Genomic DNA, 21,459 nt, shown 5'->3' on the forward strand with positions numbered 1-21,459 from the left:
CACTATTTTGAAGAAATTGTATGAAAGTAGAGAGAATAGTGTAATGACCACCTATTACCCAGCTGCAATAGCTGTCAACTTATGGGCAATCTTGTTTCATTATTCTCTTGACCACTTCCCTTCCTTTCCTCACACTGGATTGTTTTCATGTAAATCCAAGACACTATATTATTTCATCTGTAAATATTTCAACAGGTAAGGACTCTTAGATATTGTGTATTTTAAATAATGTTTAATTTTATGCTTTTTATTAAATTATAACACAAAAATTTTTTTAATTAAATTATAACAGACAAAAATTCTAGCAAGAAATAGAATGTTACCAATGCCACAGAAGCCTTCCTTGTGCCCATTTCCAGTTGTGTCCCCACCTTCCAAGGGTAACTGCTATTCTAACTTCTTACACCATAGATTTATTTTGCCTGTTCTTGAACTTGGTGTGTATGCATTCATATAATGTATTCCTTTGGGTCTGGTTTCTTTCATTTGACATTTTGTTTGAGAGATTTATCCATATTGTTGCATATAGTTGTAGACTGTTCATTCTCCTTGCTGTTTAGCATGCCATTATCTGACTATATCATAATGTACCCATTCAATTGTAGAAAGCGCTCAGAGAAAGTTTCTAGTGTTCAGCTATTATAAATAGTCTTAAATTCTTTTATTACTCTTACAGAAGAGGTAGTCTTAGGTGAAATAAAGTAATTTTCTAAGTTCACACAGGTAATAAATAATGGAGTCTGAATTCAAACTAGTTTTGCCTGACTCCAGAATCAGAGGTCTTAACCACTGTGTTTTCAAGGCAGCCTGTTTTGCAGAGTTAACTGTAGTTTATCTATATAGCGTATACATACAAACCCATAAGCTCTGTGGAAAAAGGTGCATTATTATTCATAGTTCTCTGCCCAATCATTGGTTTCCTAATTCAGAGTCTATTTCTTGAAGACTTGTAGAAAATTGTCTAGTCGTCTATTACAACTAAGAATTAAAGCATTGAACATGAGTGAGGAATGACTCTGGAATAGGAAGGAAGAAGGAAATACACTCAGGATAATGTTAGCTGACTCTGTTGTAAAGTAGGATGCTTGCGATCTTTCAACGTCTGCACAATATGGTCCTATAATAACTTTCAGAATTAAATTCTGTTCACCCAATTTCAAGCACATAAACAGGAAGTGAGGATTTTAATGTCTAATACAAGCATGTAAATGCTTCCTTTGCTCATGTAAATGCAAAAATATAATTATCTTATAACTTCCTAAAAACCTAATCTTGGCTCTCTTTTCTCTGAAGCTGTTGGGAAAATAAATGATTTAATTGAATATTTTATGAATAAATGTAGGTGTGACACAGTATTGGTTTTATAAATGAACAGAACAACGTAGTTATTTTATTATGAATATGTGTAGATATTACAAAGTAATAGCATTATTTCTTTTAAAGTTTTATAAGATCTAAATAGAAGCATATCTATATTAATAGAAAATGCAAGTATTTTTAAATTGTAGAACTTGACTATAGCAAGTATAAAACAATATCATTCTGATATCAAAGAGCTAGTTAATGTATGAGGATTCCTCCTGCCATCACCCATATTGTCTTTCTAAAAAAAAATTTTTATTTTTGAGAGAGTGCAAGCGGGGGAGGGACGGAGAGACACGACAGAGGATCCAAAGTGGGTTCTGCACTAGCAGCAGTGAGCCTGATGTGGGGCTTGAACTTACGAACCATGAGATTGTGATCTGAACCGAAGTTGGACACTCAACCAACTGAGCCACCCAGGTGCCACCCCTCATCCCCGCATATTATCTTATGTTTTTTCTTATTGTTGGTTACAGCTTTGAGAAGTTTTGGTTGTGAATGCATAGCTCGTAAACATTTAAAAATTGCCGATCAAATGATAGTCCAAAATTATATTCTTAGAATGTAATTTTAGAATTTCATTAGGCAGTGAACTCATTCATCATAGAACATCATGCATTGTTTGTTTTAGAGAGAATACTGAACAGCTCATATCCTTTGCTTAAAAATAGACAAGCGATTTTTTGCTTTTTTTTTCTCAAAGCAATTATCTTCTTTTCAGTCCAATTTTCTCTTCTCTGGTATTCAACAGGACTTCAGTTCCAATGAGCTTTCATTTTACTATGCTGATCATGCAGTTACGCCATTTTTTTTTTCTATCTGCCTCAGAGCTGTAGAATTTTAAATATATTTTTTTTTGGCCAGAAGCATATTTATTCAGGTATAGCAAAGCCTGTATCTTTTGACTCTCAGTGATTGCCAAGAACAGGATACTCGGACTACTAAATGTAAGGAGGCAGTTACGTAGTTAGGAACACAAATTTTTGGAACCAGACTCTCTGGTTCAAATTCTGATTCTGCTACTTATTTGCATGCAACCTTGATCAAGTTACTTAATATCTCTATGCCTCAGTTTTCTTTCCTGTAAAATGGGGGATAATAATACCTGACTTAGTGGGTTATTGTGAGAAGTAATGGGTTATTATATATATGTTAAGCCCTTATAACTGTGCTTGGCACATATTAAGTGTTACATAAGCATTTTTATTATTATCCTGACATCTATTAACTTTCCCTTGAAATTTTAACAAAATTCAAAATAATTCACAATCTATGAATTTCTTTCTACAACTTTTATATGCAGGTAATAATGACCCAACTGTGTCCAGAGAACCTAGAAACATTTTCCATAAGTTTTGGATAATATGCTCTAAGTTTTCTTCATCTTCATATGTTCATTTTCTCATTCAATCATTCCTATTTATTGAACACTTATTGTGGTGCTTGAGTAGTCAGTAAAGAACAAACAAGAAACATTTTCTACTACCTGGGAGCTTATATTCAAGTCTTATATCCAGGCAATAAACGTCAACAGAGATGTTTGTTTGAAAACTCTCCTCATAACTCCCCATCCCTGAACTTCATTTTGAAGCAAATGTTAAACTGATTAATTTTTTACTTAAAAAAAAAATCACTGTGCCTCTTTAAATGCACCAATGCAGTAAACTTTGGTTTTAGAAATGGATGTAGAGATAATGTGCCAACTCTCTTAATTCATTTGCTTTTTTCTCATTGATATTATTAACCTCTCTTCATGTTAAAAAGTTTTATCATGACTCATTCTTGAAGTTGGGAAATTCAGCTATAGTTGTAAGTATCAGATGTTCTTAGAATGCTCACACTTAAGACTGTGGGAAAAAGGTGCAGCTGAATGGTAATATATTAACAATATGTGTTGAAAAATCAGTTCCTTGTTGACTGTATACAAAACACAAATTTCTAATAGCTCTTAATGGCACTACTTCCTCTGTGGATTATGTAGGAAATTCTTTTGTCTGAATAATTGTTCCCTGAGGAAAGCTTTCAAAATAATTTCACTTTATAAAGAGGGATAGAGAATCCAAGTGTATATATGTGTGCACATGTGCATGGGTGAGATAGAGAAAGAGAGGCTGATTATTGTGGAATACTGAGTTAAACAAGCACATGTGCCAGTATAATTAAAGAACATAATTTGAAGGTAGCAACAGTATCTAATTATATAAAATACTCTGTATGCTGTTGCTTGTGATCACATTGTTTAAAATGAACTAATGGCAATAATGGACTGCTAATCCAAGTGTTATAGAAAACAATGGTGGGAGGACTAGATTTTCACTAAAGAAAAAAAACAAAACAAAACACTGAGAACCCTAATTGTCTGGATAGTTAGAGAGGAAATAGCTTTCATGCTCATGATGGAATTATCTAGGTCCATAAAGGTAAAGTGGGCTATTTCCTCTCAGTTATCTTGGCTTGAGCTGTAAGTTCTCTGCTTCTATAATGTGAACTTAAAAACATTTTTTTTAATGTTTATTTATTTTTGAGAGAGACAAAGCGTGAGCAGGGGAAGGGCAGAGGAGAGAGGGAGACATAGAATCTGAAGCAGGTTTCAGGCTCTGAGCTGTCAGCACAGAACCTGACACGGGGATCAGAACTCACAGACCATGAGATCATGACCTGAGCTGAAGTTGGACACTTAACTGACTGAGCCACCCAGGTGCCCCTAATGTGGACTTTTAGTAAGAGTGAAATGATACATTCCTGGAGTCCTCTGCAGTGAAATGGTTCTCAACCTGGTGGGCTATGTTGTGTGCGGTATGTACATTTTTGAAACAATAATCTCTCCACACCCCTTTGTAATTTTTAAGAGTTCTCGTGGTGATTCTAAACCATGTTCTAGCCCAGTCACACACTTCTACCTCCTATCAGAATCCACTTTTTAGGAACTGTGAATAGATTGTTTCTAAGAGATCCATTAGTGTTCTAGAAGAGTCAATTAATTTCACATAAGAACACTTCCATCTTAATAGAAGCCTTTTTAAAAAATCAAGCTTGAAAAAAAAACAAAAAAAAATTAAAAAAAAAAACAGGTCATGATCTCACGGTCTGTGAGTTCGAGCCCCGCGTCAGGCTCTGGGCTGATGGCTCAGAGCCTGGAGCCTGCTTCTGATTCTGTGTCTCCCTCTCTCTCTGCCCCTCCCCTGTTCATGCTCTGTCTCTCTCTGTCCCAAAAATAAATAAACGTTAAAAAAAAAAATTAAAAAAAAAATCAAGCTTGGCCTAGACCCAGAAAGACTAAGAATCCAAACAAATGCAATTTTATATGTGAATAGTAGTAAGTAAATTAAGAGTAAAGGATGAATACTGTTAGTGTGGTGGCTGGGATGGGAAGAAGGAAGATGTTTTCTAATGGGTTGAGGTATGGGGGGGTCAGTGAATCTTGGAGGTGAGGGTAATTGTTTTAAAAAGAAGGACACACACACACACACACACACACACACACACACACACCCCTCTTGTGAAAAGTGGTAGCCTTTCCCAGAGAGAAGTTAAGTGTTATCAAGCATATTGAGCACTTCTCACAAATTTACAATGCTCAAAATATTAAATCCATGCTTTTACATGTCTCCTTGGTCTAGTTTCAGTTTGCATGTCAAAAAAAGAGTATTATTAGACTGATAAACTGATATCAGGAAAGGGACCAACCTTTATAATGGTGTTAGTGAGGTTTTTGTCAGGGCAGTATTCTAGTGTGTTAACAAATAATGGGGTGTGTGTGTGTGTGTGTGTGTGTGTGTGTGTGTGTCCCTTCCTACTTTACCTGTGCTAAAGGGATCTCTCTCAGTGCCTCTTACATATGTAATAAATAGTCCCCAAAACTAGTTTAGCACACTTTTTTTCAAATAAGTCTAAATCTTGGCAGATTAATACTATTTTAGGATATAAGAATAAAATATCTTCAGACATTCTTCATGTGAGAGTGCAGAGTAGAAGTGACCCTTCTCTGGTTTTGGAGACTGCAGGGTTAATGATGAGGCAAGTCTGTCAACAGCTAGAGGTGTTTCAAGCCCTGGTTTTCCTGGAGGGTTCTCCATTTCTTACTTTGAATGAATGACCTGAGTGAGAATGCTAAGATTTTCCTTCTTAACCTTACTCCTTTCAAAAACATAGTATTACAGACATTCCTTTATGTTAACCTTATTTTAATAACATTCAGGTATTTAAACTGATCAAGTCTGATATGACAGGGTAGGTCATCTAGCTATGAAAGTAAAACACCAGTGTAAAACACTGTCTGGAACGATCACTTTCTGTGAAATTTCCCAACAGTTGTGATACATTTTAAAAAGGCTTTTTAAATTTAAGAACATTTATCTGAGACTGCCTAATTGAGAAAACTACTGCACATTGGTAAATTGCTCTGCTCAAGACAACTGCTGCTATTTCTTCATCATATTTAAAGTCTCAAATCACAATTTGTATTTAAAAGCTTCAAATAATAATTACCTCTGTGTAATGAGCAGAAGTCCTTAAAAGGGTCTGCCGGTTTCCCTGAAATCTTTTACAGGGTGAGCAGAGCTATATCCACTGATAACCCAGCTGCCGAGGAACTGAGTAAAGCCGGCTCCAAACTTCTCAGCTGTTGACAGGCTTGACTTGCTGAGAACACTGGTTAAATATAGCACGCGCGAGCTCAGCTCCTCAACAAAGTCATTGCTCCGACAGTGTTGTGAAGGGAGCAGAAGACGAGAAATCTAATCTCAGAACCCAACAACACCTAGCAACAGTTGAAAAAACTTTTAAACAAAAGTCTGGGTGGGAGATATACAACAGCCTCCAATTTCTGCTGATCGGGATTTCAGGGAGAAGAAGCTGCTTTCTTTCCCCTTCTCTCTACTCAGTTTCCTGCATGACTTCAGCTATTGGCCAGTCCTAGGAAAGAAAGTGGGAAAAGCTTTTTCCTCTGTATTCTTTTGGGTTGGATAGTTTTCCAGGACTCCAGTCTCTCTTGGGCTGTGGGACAAGCCACTGGGTTCTTCAAAGGATAAACTACCTCCATAAAGGACATACTCTTGGTTAAACAAGCTGCCGTCAGGTAAGACCAAAATAAATAGCTATTTACTGTCTTAAGAAATTTCTGCTTCTACAAGAAGTGTTTTCTCTCAGATTCTGTGTTGTCAGTTTCCTTTGATTCTTACTGTTTCCACTGTGTGATAACACATTTAAGGAATTATCATAATTATTGTGAATTATTTTTAAAGAATCAGTACTGTCATCTCTCTCAGAATTATGCCAATTCCTTTTTAAACACAAAGATTGTTATAATGTTTTAATAGCCATCACAATATTTCTGCCAAGTTATCATTCTTTGGCAGGTAACAGAAATATGGCAAAGGACAAGTTCACAGCTCCTTTCACAGTTAAGAAGGCTAAACAGTGGAAGAGATCTTTTCCCTAGGAGCAAAATAACGTTGATTTACTGAAACTAGCTGAGCAGCTTGTGTGGTAAATGAGAGAAGAGTCCTGTATGGTGTTTGTATTGCTATACTTAAGACGCCCTGCTATCTGCTTTTCCCTTTGCTTGATTCTCTGATTACACTGGTACACCTTGTGCTGGTTCTGACCTGGTTACGTTACAGTCACCCCAAATGCTTCTGACTAGGCACAAAATATGGCTGCTGTAAAATCACTACTTTTGCAGTTGTTGAATATAAACCATTCAGGAGAATGTTTTTTTTGTGTGTGTGTGATTTGGAAAATGATAAACTGAGTAATTGCTTGTGTATAGATAAAACAGGTTCTGGTTTCTAAAATGGAAATTGAATTTATTAGAAAAAAACTCTTTCTAAAGTTGTATATGTGTGTATATGAGTGTATTTACTATCATGCGAAGGAAATCCTCCTTTTATCTGTTGGTATATTGTCTCCCCCTCCATGAGTTGCCATGCGATTTTATCAGAAATGCTTAGAGTGATCAATTTCACATTGATTCTGACAAAAGTTGTGGCTGAATGTTGGGATATGGTTATTGAGACGTGGTGTCTATAACTGGGCTAGATTTACATAAGAAATTTTGTTCCTTTAAGTGAACATGATAATTTGGATGAATGTTCTAAATCTTAGGATAATATAAAACATACAGATGCACATTTTGAAAGGGAATTATTTGAGTCTATATTGTTAACTTAAACAAAGAATTTACCCAAGACCAGTTTTGAACAGGTTGTTTATTGACATTAAGAATGTATCAACCTTTCAGTAAGTGTTCCTATGTTAAGAAAAATTCATTAAAGCTCATATATCGAATATGCAGGTAAATGAAATAGTATATACATTTCAGTATGTCCAATGCTTCATAATTCTGATTGCATGATTAGTTTATGAAGTAAATGAAGCTAGTCATATATAATAAATGTATACAAGTAATAGTGCAAAATGCATTCTGGTAACCTTGGTATCAGAGAATGAAGCTCCTGGTGCTTTAGTGGAGATGAAGTATCTTCGTCTTGAAAAAATTTTGAAAAGTCAGAACAAAATGCTTTACATTTTTCTTGTTTTTATCTTGGGAAGGGTCACATTGTTGGCTTACAAATGTATGTGTAAAGCCAAACTCTGCCATTAGTTCTAGGCATGTAATTTCTTTTGGAGTTAATGGAACACTGTGCAGATAACTGAGTACAGCATTTGGCCTTGAGTGAAATCTATTCTTCAAAATGAATCAATTTCTGAGAATCATTGTCTTCATGGCTGTAAATTTACTCATGAGAATAAAAAATAGCTGAAGTTAGACCATGTGCTTCCCTCCAGTATATGAACAATGAAACCCTCCATGAACCGTGCGGATTCTGTTCTCCTGTTCACTCAAATTCACGTTTCTATGTTATTTTGCAAACTACCCTTTCCCCTTTACCATAAGGGTTGTTAGATTCCATTGTTGTATCTCCTACCACACTAAGACCTCTTCCCTTTACTCTCAGTCTGGATTGTAACAATGCTGGCCCCCCTACCACCCCTCCTTGCCATCCAAACCATTTTGCCAATGACCACAGGGTTAATTTTCCTAAAACATTGCTCTACTTGTTTCTCTATTCTTCAGTTATCTTCTGGGACTCCTGGTTGCTGCCAAACACCTAGGCTGGGTATTTTGAAAACCTTCCATCATCTGGCATGTACTTAACTTTTCCAGTTTCACCTCCCATTACTCGACAAGTGTCCTTCTGCTTCAGATATTTCAAACACATACACAGTGTACATTTCAGTGCTACACCCCTGCCTGTTTCATTCCCCCTGCTTGGAATACCTTTCCTGCCTTTTCCTGTAGATACCTTGTCCACTCTTTAAAGCCCAGATCAGTGTCTTCTACTTTCACAATGAATCTCTGACCATGCCTTTTAGAAGTGATTCCTTTTTAGTTTAGACAGTTTGGTGCTCTGTTAGAATTAAAGAACGTTGGGAAACGGTTTGTGTATGTAAATTCAGAACAATTTGATGAAGCAATTGGGTGCAAAGCGTTGTCCTAAGCATCGCTTGGTTATGGAGCTTTTTATCCCCATGCACACTGTGGATGTTCTATCAACTTTTTTGGCTCTAGATTTCTGATGATGAGTACATGACAAAGTATAAATAGGTATAAAATCAAGAAAAGCCACTTACAGTGCACTTTTTATCTCAAAAATTTCTCAAGGCAAGTCTTCATAGTTTTATTATGCACAGAGAAGTTACAAGTAATTCTAACTATGCTCATGTACCTGATTGTGGAGATGATGTACCTCTTGAGAATAAAATAGAAAGAACTATATATAAAGACTGTGTATATATATATGCTTGTCCTATGTATGCATCTACCCACCTAAATGCTATAACTCATAACTTTTATCATCTTTTGGTACCAGATTCAATTTATAACCACCTTTGGTACTGCTCATTCAAGTCATGGTATTTTGTGGATCGTCATGGATAACAATCTGGCTTGGAACATTAAAATATTTAAATATCATGTTGTGATCCCTTTTTTCTTTTTTCCCTAGATATTTAAAAATAGAGACATTTTTCAGATTTATTTTTAATCACTCATGAAGACCATAAGTAAGGCACTGTATGAGATAAAACATGAGTTATGATTTTGAAGCAATTTTTTCTGTGTCCACCAAAAGAAAGGCATTCTCTTTATACTTTCAGATAGCAAAGGAAGTTAAATTTACTCTTCTACATGTGTTTAGCAAGAATCATTATAGGATTTTACCAATGAAATTTGTGAAATATTTAATATATTCATTTAGCAATGGTTTTCCTATGGTTATATTTTAAATTTATTTTGTTAGAAGTGAAACTTGGTGGCAAAATACACATTCTAAACTAATGCTGATGATGTGTTTCTTTTTTGGAAGATGAACATGTCTTTGTAAAACAGGCGCCTTAAGAAATAGGGTTTTACAGAGCTTGTTTAATCCATATTTTTACTTATTTGTCTCATGTAATTTCTCTATACATGAGGATTTTAGAAAAGCAGCAGCTTGAGAAGTGAGGGGGAAGCTTAGGTTGAGATCTGTTTTAGCAGAAAGATTTCAGAGAGAACACTGGTAACGCCTTGTTAGAAATATGACATGTAAAAGACTGCAACATAAATTTGTTTATACATTAATTATTTTATTTTATTTTATTTATTTAAAAAATTTTTTAAAAATATTTATTTATTTTTGAGAGAGACAGAGACAGAGCTTGAGAGGGGGAGGGGCAGAGAGAGAGGGAGACATAGAATCCAAAGCATGCTCCAGGCTCTGAGCTGTCAGCACAGAGCCCGATGCGGGGCTCAAACCCATGGACAGTGAGATCATGACCTGAACCGAAGTTGGATGCCCAACCAACTGAGCCACCCAGGCGCACCTAATTATTTTAAATATATATAGCAATCGAAAGATAAGCTAATAAAATAAATTTTGTTTCCTTAAATGTGAATTGAAAATACAGCAAAGATATTGGTATGAAGGAGGAGGTAAGGAAGGCTAGTAGCACAGACAAGTCAAATGGCCTGGATTCAGATCTTCACTCACTACAACCCTGGGCAATTATTCTCTGTGCCTCAGTTTTCTCATCTGTAAAATGAGGATAACAATACTATCTTCCTCATAGAGTTGTTTTGAAGATTAAATGAGTTAATAAAAGTTAGTTGCCTGGTAGACTTCTCAATGAATTTAAGCTATTATTGCTTTATTATCACATCTTAAACGTAGTTATCTGTTTATTTTAATCTTTGTTGCATACAAAATTCTTAGATATAGATATTCTGTGAACTCAAGTTCATAGATCATAGGAAAGGCAGAAGAATGTATTGTTTAAATTTGGAATCTTGTTTGGGACATACTTTGCTGCTGGGTACTCTAAGCAGACATAGTTTGAACGCCGGCCAATAATTTAGTATGGAATTTATGTTTCAAACCCTCTCTTATCTCAGCAGTCTGCTGTCTTATAGAATCATTACTAAAAAGGCTAAAAAATCACCCACAGCATAGACTCTTCTACGGTTTCTAAATTTGCACTTGGAGATAAAGTATGTTTATACATAGTGCTTGGGTGCCTCTTTTATAGCCTACAACACTGGGTAACGTATGGCAATGAAGACTTCCTCCTTCATAGAAAATATACTATTAAATTTATCACTCTTTATTTCTTCACTTAGAAGTTCTGTTTTGTTTTACTAACCTAGTAACAGATAAAAATGAAAAGACCAAAAAAGGTCATCTCACGCTAGCTTTAACCTTACCAAATGGAAATGAATTCTTGCTATTCATTGTCCTTAATCCTATTCATTCTTAAACATGACAAGAAAGTATATTCCAAGGCAAACAAACAAAAAAACCCTTATATCATAAAGATGTGTGTGTATATTATAAGGTACTTATATTCTGTATATTTAATTTAGCAAAAATATTTGAAACACTCTTATAAACAGGGAAGTTTCTTAGTAGCTTTAGCTCCAACAAACCTTATGCCGGGTAGTTATGGTTTCAACCCGACCATTTGCTTTATTTTTCCCAATTGAAAGGATAAGTTTCTAAAACATAAGGCAAACTGAGTTTTAGAATTGTCATTCTCTAATGAAAACCTTGCTATAGAAATAAAGTAGGAAGAAAAGAAAAGAAATAGGAACTTTTCCTGGCTTTACAGAATACATTTTTAAGACTTGAGGGCAAAAATATAGGAACCTCAGGAAAATACATTGAATTATGTTCTTCTTTTCCCTTAAATGGTCAGTCCTACTCTTTGGCTAATCAGTGAAGGGGAAAGAGTACTACTACTTTCCCTGTGGCAATAGCTGACGCAGTTTGATTTCAAAGGCAAGGCAGGAATTATAGAAGAACTTGGAATAAGGAAAGTCAAACGTGAGTTGAGCAGTTAGCGCTAGCTGGCCGCTAACCAGCTGATTGCAGAACTTGAGAAACTCCCAACAGAAATGAAGTAACAGGACGTTAACCAGCACCCCAGTCCCTGAGAGCTTTGTTTAAGCCACAGCAACGCTGAAAAGTCAAAAGAAGGTTGGTGTTGCTTTTCCTTTTTGGGAAGTGGTGTCAATGTGCATAATATTGGGTGATTTATGTGTTTCTGAGGTCTGTGAAAGACAGACTAAAAAACTGTAAAGCGAATGCAGAATTGATCTCAAGTGATCTGACTGTAATTGAGCCCTTAGGGTTAAGGGATATTTCTGTTTTTGCTTTCTTGCTTAAATTCTGCCACCTACTTCCTTTACTCAAATATAGATGAACATGATTGTTACCCGACTGGCCAAAGACCTTATATGTCTACACTTGAAAAAAGTCTTTTTTTTTTTTTTTGCAACAACTAATTGTAACTACCATCTTCCCAAGTTACTTTGAAGAGATGAATTATCTGCTGCTTATCTTTGTAAGGAAAAGGTGTAAGAAATCCATGAACTGAACACATCAGACTTGGCCAAATTCATTCTATAAAAAATGATTTGCTGAAGATTTAATGCTGAAAGGCAATTTGATTAAAAACAGTAGACTGTTGACATCACCAAGACAATCAAGTTACTGCCAACTTGCCTTGTTTGTCTAAAAGATCTTTATAAAAAATAAGGTTTTTAGGAACACCCACACATACACACACAGAAATACATTCATAGGTGATATGGTAATAGGGATAAAAGGATTTTATTTTTTTTTATATCCCTTTAATATACTTATGTCTTAACTAATTCACTTTAGGGCCTGCTTCTTTGAGGTACCACAGCACAACAGGAAAGGAAGAGGCATTGCTGAGTTCATAATGCTATTTCAGTGTGGCAGCCTAAGTACATGAGGAAATGACGCCCTGGGCCTGTATTTGGAGCCTCACAGTTACTGTGACGACAACACACACACTACTGGAAAACAAAGATGGTCTGCTTGCCAGGTTGAGCCAGGAAGAGTTTGCCAGCTCATATTTTTCCTAATTATTCTGTAAATCTTGAAATGTGACACTGGAGATATGCAAGCCTCTTTGTATTTCAAGAACTGTTTAGTAAGTGATACATACTTGAGCAGCATGGTGTTTGGATGAGGGAGGGGTCTTACACATAAGCTTAACTTTCACATGTTGTCTTGATAGACACCATCTTCTGGTTTGGACATCACCAAACCAACTGCTTTGATCACAGGCTGTTGTTTGCTATGGTGCATAAGGAAGCCAACTGCATTGGTAGAATTCACTCCTTAGGGGCTTCTCAACTTTGGGTTACATATCTCCACCTTCTGTATGCTGTTCATTTCAGAGATCATTGACCAACATACCAGGTGTTCCTACCAATGACTGGGCATCTGAATCCAATTCTTATATAATGATATAATCCATTATATAATAATAATAACTGTGTAAAATTCACCTCATCTATATAATGTATATTATATAGCTATACATAATTATTTACTATATACAGATGATGACAATATTGGGTAGCATGTACTGGAGATTATTGTGCCAAGCACTTCACATGGATGATTTTATTGACTTCTCATAACAACCTTGTGCGACATTAGTTTTATCTCTGTTTTATGGATTGGAAAAATGAGGCTGGTAGATGGTAACAAACACGCCCACTGGTAAGGTGAACATTCAAACCTAGGCAACTTGACTTTAGCTAGCCATAATTTCAACCAGTTTCTTGTAATGTAGGCACTAGTTCAAGGAAGACCTCCACCTAGGTGACTGTGAGATGTTTTAGTGAAAATTGTAGAATGTAACACTGCAGGGAGTCAGGTGCTTCTGCAGTCTGAAAAGACTCACCAAGAGCAAAGAACAAAGAGATTCAGGGCCAACTGGCGACTCTTCTCCCAGATCCAGAAGTAGAAACAGATGGGCTTCAGTGGCCCCTGGAGTTGGGCAACCCAGGAAAAGCCAGGCCTGGGTACTGGAATGCATAAGTTATTCTTCCACAGTTATTGATAGGACAGTGTGATTCCCTGGGAGAGGGTGGCATGGAGCATTTGCTTTTATGAGTTATTAAGGCTGCTATTGTAGCCAAATCTATTGATACTATTGGGGTTTTGGTCTCCTTCTTGCCTCTGTTGACAACTCAGAACTCCACTTCTTTTTTTAAAAAAAAATTTTTTTAACGTTTATTTATTATTGAAAGACAGAGACAGGGCATGAGCAGGGAAGGGGCAGAGAGAGAGGGAGACACAGAATCTGAAGCAGGCTCCATCTAAGCCATCAGCACAGAGCCCGACGCGGGGCTCGAACTCACAAACCACGAGATCATGACCTGAGCTGAAGTTGGACGCTCAACCAACTGAGCCACCCAGGCGCCCCTCAGAACTCCATTTCTGTAGTAACATTTGAAATGCTCTGCAAATCTCTGCCTTGGTCATAAACATTCAGTTTGTTAAGTGTGTTCAAGAGAGAGTCCTACAAAATACTTATTTCAGGTATTGGTGTTCCTTGAAGAAGTCTTTGGTGGTGTGTGTATATTGGTTGGAGGAGGCAAGGAAGGAGGGGATAGAACGTTTTGTTCTATATAAGAGCCTTCATAGGCTCCCCAAGACTCTGTTTAGGGAGTGAGTTGTCAATCTGGCATCATGTTGTTCCCTCAGAAAAAACCAGAGAGGTTGCTATAGTTTAAGGAAAATTATCCGATTCTTCAGCCAGTGGTTTGCTCCTGTGGAACAATAGTGTGAAATATTTTATTGGATATTTGATTTAATTCTTTTATCTTTATTAACCAAGAGTTAACCACTAATGATGCTAAGTGTCTGGTCACTTGGATATAATTAAAATTTTTGAGTTTCTATTTACACGTATGGCATGGATTATCTGAAGTAAAAGGAGATAAATTCTAATAAAATTTTGATGGAACAGATAATGCTTTGCTTTTTCTTATGCCAGTGTCCATAAATACTCTATGTATCTAATATCCCAGGTGATGAGAGTGAATATTCCAGTAACGTAAATGTTTCATGTGAAGTGAGCACATAACAGAATGAATCTCTACCCTCTGAGAAATTTTATTCTATGAATTGTAAACAGTATCTTGTCATAAATATATTAGCACACCTTGAGCCCCCGCCTCCTGCAACATATAGATAAACATTCATTACTGGTCAATACACAGGACTTATACTACTGCTTACCTGACGGGCTAAACACTCTTTGCAAATACACTCTTTGCACAGGTTTATTTAATCCAAAATAAAAGTACTGACCTATTTCATCAAGGTCCTCTGTTTCATTCACATGGTCTCTCCTGATTTCCTTACAACAAGTAAACTCAGAACTTCCCTTTTGTCATCTCTTGTCTTTATGTAAAAAGGTGTAACAGTATCAAAGGAAGAAGAGAATTAGTGCTATATCCATTAGAGACAAAGGGCTTGACTGTTGGCTTCTGGAAGTTATTTTTTTCTTTTTTCTCATTCAGTTATTCTAAATTTCTCTTGGCAACAAAACTGAGATAGCCTCTTAAATGGACGATATTAACAATTTATCATATTAATGCAAGAGCTATCTAAAACATTCTGTAAGAGCTTCTAGTTCTCTGGGTACTTTTGTACCTGGTCTGATTTCAAGCAGGAATGGGGGCTCTGAGTCTCACACTGTTGATGATTATATAGCTTTGGTCTTGAAGCCAACCTTACCCAGCAGGAAACTGAACTCTGAGTTCACTTGGAATGGTCAGAACATCTAGTCTTGTGGTTCTCAATACTCTTTTGCATCAGGCTCACCAGGGATGCTCTAAAAATTCAAATGTCTGGGGATATGCTCCAGAGGTTGTGATTCAAGCTCCTGAGTAGGTGCTCAGTACTGATCTATTTTGGAAGATTTTATGTGATTGTAATGTACACCTGGGGTTGAGAACCAGTTATCTAGTTACAACCTCATCATTTAAAAGAAGATAGTACTGAGGTGAAGGAAGAGAAGTCACTTGGCAGAAGTTACAAATTCCTCTGAGTACCAGTCTACTACCCTTTTTATCACATGATCATTATAAATAATAACATAAGTAATATTTTAATTTTTTTATGTCTATGTATTTTTGAGACAGAGACAGAGCATGATCTGGGAAGGGGCAGAGACACAGGGAGACGCAGAATCCGAAGCAGGCTCCAGGCTCCAAGCCGTCAGTGCAGAGCCTGACGTGGGGCTCCAACACATGAACCATGAGATCATGACCTGAGCCAAAGTCAGATGCTTAACTGATCAAGCCACCCAGGTGCTCCTAAAATAGCTAATATTTAATGAGTGCTTTCTATGTATTAAGCACTAACACCTCCACAGGGCAGATACTCATATACTCTACATTTTACAGGTAAAAAAGGCTGAAGGAATTGTCCAAAGTCTCCTAACAAGCAAGTGGCAGATCTGGGATTTGAGTCAAGCAATTGGACTCCTCAGTTTGTACTCTTTTATTTTATTTTCTAGTTTTTAAAATTTACATCCAAATTAGTTAGCATATATCAGTTTGTACTCTTAAGCTCTTCATTGCTTTGCTGTTCTGGAGCTAACTCTGAGACTGTAAGGTGTTAAATGGTAGCTGCTTCCCTGTTTCAGCATCAGCGATCTTGTGGCAGCTGACCTTGGTGCTGTGATAACTTACTGGACTTTCTGCTTGACTAAAGATTGGTTCCTTGCTTTCTCTATTTGCCCAATAAGTGGGCCAATTGGAGACAACCCATTATCTTAGAGACTGTTCCAGGGTGCTCCATTTCCCCAGTGACTTTGTTTCTGTAACTGTATTTTCTTGCCCTTGTTCACTGATATAATATCTTCTGCCTTACTTTTGGGCACATATTCTTTTTATCGTTCCATGGAAATTCTAATCACAGACTCTAGTCTCCTGTTCAGACCCTTGACTTTTCCCTAGTCCTGTGGCTTTGGCTGGTTTCACTATTTTCCCTGGGATTCCCCTATCGGGATGTACATACCATCCGTTAACTTCTCATGATAGCAGCAACAACAGGAAGGGATTAATTACTTGACTTCTTCTATGGCAGCAGGTGCATTGGAAACAAGCTGGTCTGTCCCATGGAACTGACTGGTCCCACAGCCAATGGGTTAAATACCCTGAAGACCTTTGAAGTCTACATTTCTGGGCAGCATGTATAGAATTAATTTTCTGATTGATTCTGTAAGTTTGAAGTTCTAAAGAGCAGGATTTTTTACATGTAGGGGAAAATCTATAAGCATTGTCTGGTTAAATGAACCTTACCAAGATGAAAGTCATCAATGGCAAATCCTGTAACACAGATTATTCTAAGCAATAGAATCTAAACAAAAAGTCAGAGATTATAATTATTCTGATTAGTATTTACTTGTAAATTTTAAAAATAAACATGATAAATAGATTGAGATATGATTTGGCATGATCTTTAGAATCACATTGCACAAAATAAATGCTCAATAAGCATTTGTTAAATTGAATCCATTAAATATCATGAAACTGAGAAAGCAAACATTACTGACAAGTTTCCATTGATTGGATTTAACATGATTGTTTTTTATAAACATAGGAATAACAATCAGTAACCATGGGTGATTATCTCTCTGCTTCTCAGTATTCTCTTAACCTTATTGGTCACATGTTGCTTTTATTACTATACAAATTAAAAATCAACAAACACTTAAAATGTCCATTAGAGTATCAGAGAATAACCAACTCATAACTAACTGAGTGGAAGCTGTACTCTAGCTATGATTAGTAGGATATAGATGTATTTCCAATAAGAGACTAAAACTCTTACTTTAAATATAATGGTATAATGGGGCAGCTGGCTGGCTCAGTTGGTAGAGCATGTGACTCTTGATCTCAAGGCTGTAAGTTTGAGCCCCACAATGGCATAGATATTTACTTAAAAAAATAAATATAGTGGTATAAGACAACTATTGACACAGACTAATTGCAAATATTCGCCACTTATCTTTTCACTCATGCACTGAAAAACTCATGAAAAAAACATAACCAGGCTCTTATTGTGGTTTATTAGCTGGAAATGTTCTCATCCTCGGAAATCTATTTTGGAGTTAGGATTGCTCCACTCCCCTACAAGTGGTAAAGCAACAGCTGCCATTTAATTAATGTGTCTGCTGACAGCTCCAGCTGATGAATACCAGTGAAGTTCCCTATCAGCATCAATACTACCCACACATTACTCCAAAAGGAAATATTGATCATAGTTGCTTGATTTTGTCTTAATTTCACCATAGCTTTCTTCCCTGCATCACTTCCCCCAAATTCCAATGATGCTGTTATTTACATCACCATTCACATCTTCCAGGGAATAAAGTCCCAGTGGAACACATGTGTTCCTGGTGATGTATTGCGATGGAATCTCACCAAAATGAACACGTGAAATGCTGAGCTCAAACAGAGGAGAGGACAAGGGAGAAAACCAGATGAAAGTGACTTGTGGTTTCTCGGAAAGTGAAGAATTTTGTCCTTTTGAGAGAGAGAGAGATTGGAGGGAAAAAACAGAGCTTTTCTTTTTCCACATAGTATGAATGCATAGTTAAAATCCTATGACTTGATTTATGTCTGGCTTACTTTAATATCTGTTCCCAGACACTTTCATAGGAGTTGGACTTCCACAGTACCGACACTAGTTTTGTGTGAAAATTGAAGAGGATTTGGGCTGTGTGAAAGCAACTAATTATAGAGTGAAATTCACTCAGTCTGCTCATGTTGAAAAATATGTTTTGGGCTCAAGCAGGCAAGGCCCATGTATATAGCTGGAAGAAGGGCTGGAGTGGTCCTGAACTGGGAACAGGTGGAGCACAGGATCCAAATGGCATGGGATTAGGTGATGAAGGGTAATCCAAGTTGGCAGTGGGCACCAGAAAGTCTAACATAAAGTTATGGCGTGTCCTGGCATGCAGGTAGAGCATGGCTGTGTCCGATACAGGTAGAGAGTCAGCATTCAGGTAAGCCTGTGAGCAGGACCAGGGAGGAAAGCAGGGAGGTGAGATTTAGTTCTGGTGGTGGAGTAGTCCTAGAGATTCTGAGTGAGATGCCAAAATTGTAATGAAATGTCAGAATAACTAAGATGATGCTAAATCTGAGAGTACTGGGCTAGGACATTCTGTGTCCTCTTTCACATTTAATATGTAGCAGTCACCCATTCACAAATATTTTAGATTCATAAGTGTCAGGCATTGAGCTAGAGATTGGAATACAACAGTGAATATTGTATTATTTCTACTCTTTAACAGGTGCTGAAGGTAAAAACAATGGCAATTTTGATGCCATGTGACCAGTGAGTAAATGGTATCGTGAGAGCACCCATCTGTTTTTGGGTAGTCAGTGATTGGTTTAGCAATCATAGGTGGGATGAAGTGACTCTTGCTGTGGGGAAGACGAACTTTTGAGGCTGAAAAGGAAATACGGCCTGACACACAAGGTCTCAGGGAATGCAGCAGAAATGAATGTGATTAAAATTTCGAATATCTGATTTGTTGCAACAAGTCCACATAGCTTTACAAATGGTGGAGAATTTGTAAATTACATTCTTTCCACTTATATGATAATTTTAATGTTTTTTGAGAATAATGTGATGAAGAGGATGCACTCTCTCTATATATTTTCATTATACTTAAATCTATGGTGGCCATAACAAGCCAGCCAAATATGCATCTTGTGGGCTAGAAAATTCTTGACCCTCGCCACCATCCACACTCTTTCACAACAGTGACTGCTCTTAATGTATCTAAAAGGGGTGATGACCACTTCCTATTAAATTATTTGCTTTAGGGCTTTCACAAGCTTGTGTACTTTGAAAAATTGTTACATATATTCAAACTTCACTTCAAGGGCTTAACTGCTGCTGGAGCAAGAAATCTGTGTGAATAGCCAGGAAATTTTTGAAGTGCAAGTTGGGAGGATTGCCTCACCACATATTAAAATAAATTTTGAAACCACATTCATTAAAACACTTTGGTAGTGGTGTCAGAATCAGTTCATATCCGATGAGGATATCAAGGGAAAATAATAGAAAGTCTAGAAAAACAGACACCTCCATATAAGAAGTTTGTGCTGGGAAGGAGAGACATTTCAAATTAGAAAAGAAAATACAGATTTTTCAATCAATGCATGTTGAAATAATTGAAAAAAAAAGAAATTAATTCTCTACATCATACCTTATACCAAAATATATAGTAGATGCACCAAAAATGTAAGTGGAAAAAATGAACCTGAAATACTTGAGAATAGATAGATAGATAGATAGATAGATAGATAGATAGATAATAGATAGATTGATAGAGTGGGGAAGATCTTCCTAAACAAGACAGAAAAGCAGTAAAACAAGACTAAAATATTTCACTCCATAAAAACTGAAAATTTTACACAGGAAAAAACCCATCTCATGAATCCAGTTACAATACAAGCAGCAAGCCAGACAAAAATATTTTGACCCAAATATTCTTAATATAAACAGCTCTCTTAAATGAATAAAACAAAAGAGATACAAAAGAAACATGGGCAAATAACATAGGTAAACAATTTATAATAAATGTGTGGAAAACTAACCTCACTGATAATTAAAAACTCAAAGGAAGGTAGTATTATTTCAACCGACACATTGACAAAGACTGTAAAGAATACAGTGCCTTGTATAGTGAAGATGTGAGGAAATGGACACTGTACACTGCTGGTGGGAAAGTCAACTAAGGAAAGCTTCCTGAAAAGCAATTAGACAATATGTGGTAAAAATCCTTATAATTAGAAGAAAAATAAGGTCACTTCCATTTTGAAAAATAGAAGAGTTAAAACACATGTGATGCTTTTGAGAATGCATTGTTTCTTTTCCTCCTATTGTTCCCAAATACTGTCTATTGACTTCTAAAAGTTTGGCAGACCTAGATGGCCTTATTAAAAAAAAAAAAGTCCACATACTTCTTCCTTAGTAGTTTGATAAGATTTTCTAGGAGAGATCCTGCTTCATCAGAGTTGTTGAAATAAGCCTACCCAGTCCATTTTGCCTATCATCGAAGTGCCAAGTACATCTTAATGGCAATGTACTTCCTGAGTAATGATATTACCAAAACCTAACCTGATAACCAAAATGGACACACTTCCATTGACTGGATCATGAGGGAGAGGGATCAAGGAGCAGGCAGATGAAGTGCGGCAAGGCAGTAAGCTTTATGAGAGATGGGGAAGCTGAGACCCAGAAAGTTTGACTTTCTCAAGGTCATATAGCTTATTAACTCAGGTGTATGAATTCACAGATAAGGCACAGTATTGTGCAGCCTATCTTTCTGGAATTTAGAACATGACGTGTATTGGATTATTTCCCTAGATATCTGTTGTATAAGAGATCAGGATTTCTCTGTCTCATCATGTCCTTGGCACCTCCAGATGTTGGGCTTTTCGGAACATCAGCAACTCTCCTCATCAATTGTGCCTGTCATTCCAGGAGATGGAGGGAGGCTAGTTCCAGAGTGGTGTGTGGTGTGCATGTGTCCTGAGAGGGGTCTTGTGAGGCGGGGACATACTGCAAACGATGCCTAGCTGCTTCCCACTCACTGGTCTGAGAGCAGGGGCATTTTGTGAATGGGTCAGGAGCAGTGATGTGAGTGATATCTCACCCGAGACCTTGTGTGCTAGCATTCTTGTTCTTTCTTCTGGGAGGCCCT

The 21,459-nt window shown here is 36.8% G+C and overlaps 1 protein-coding gene across 1 annotated transcript in view; it reads left to right on the top strand.

Annotated features, from left to right (window-relative positions):
* The first annotated feature begins 5,953 nt into the window (after positions 1 to 5,953).
* Positions 5,954 to 21,459, top strand: part of FILIP1 (filamin A interacting protein 1) — a 183,788-nt gene continuing 168,282 nt past the window's right edge. The window contains exon 1 of the mRNA XM_015078204.3: positions 5,954 to 6,439. The gene's annotated coding sequence lies outside the window, so the exon portion shown is untranslated. The remainder of the gene's footprint in view (positions 6,440 to 21,459) is intronic.

This window comes from Acinonyx jubatus, chromosome B2 (genome assembly GCF_027475565.1).
Source record: "Acinonyx jubatus isolate Ajub_Pintada_27869175 chromosome B2, VMU_Ajub_asm_v1.0, whole genome shotgun sequence".
Lineage (NCBI taxonomy): Eukaryota > Metazoa > Chordata > Mammalia > Carnivora > Felidae > Acinonyx > Acinonyx jubatus.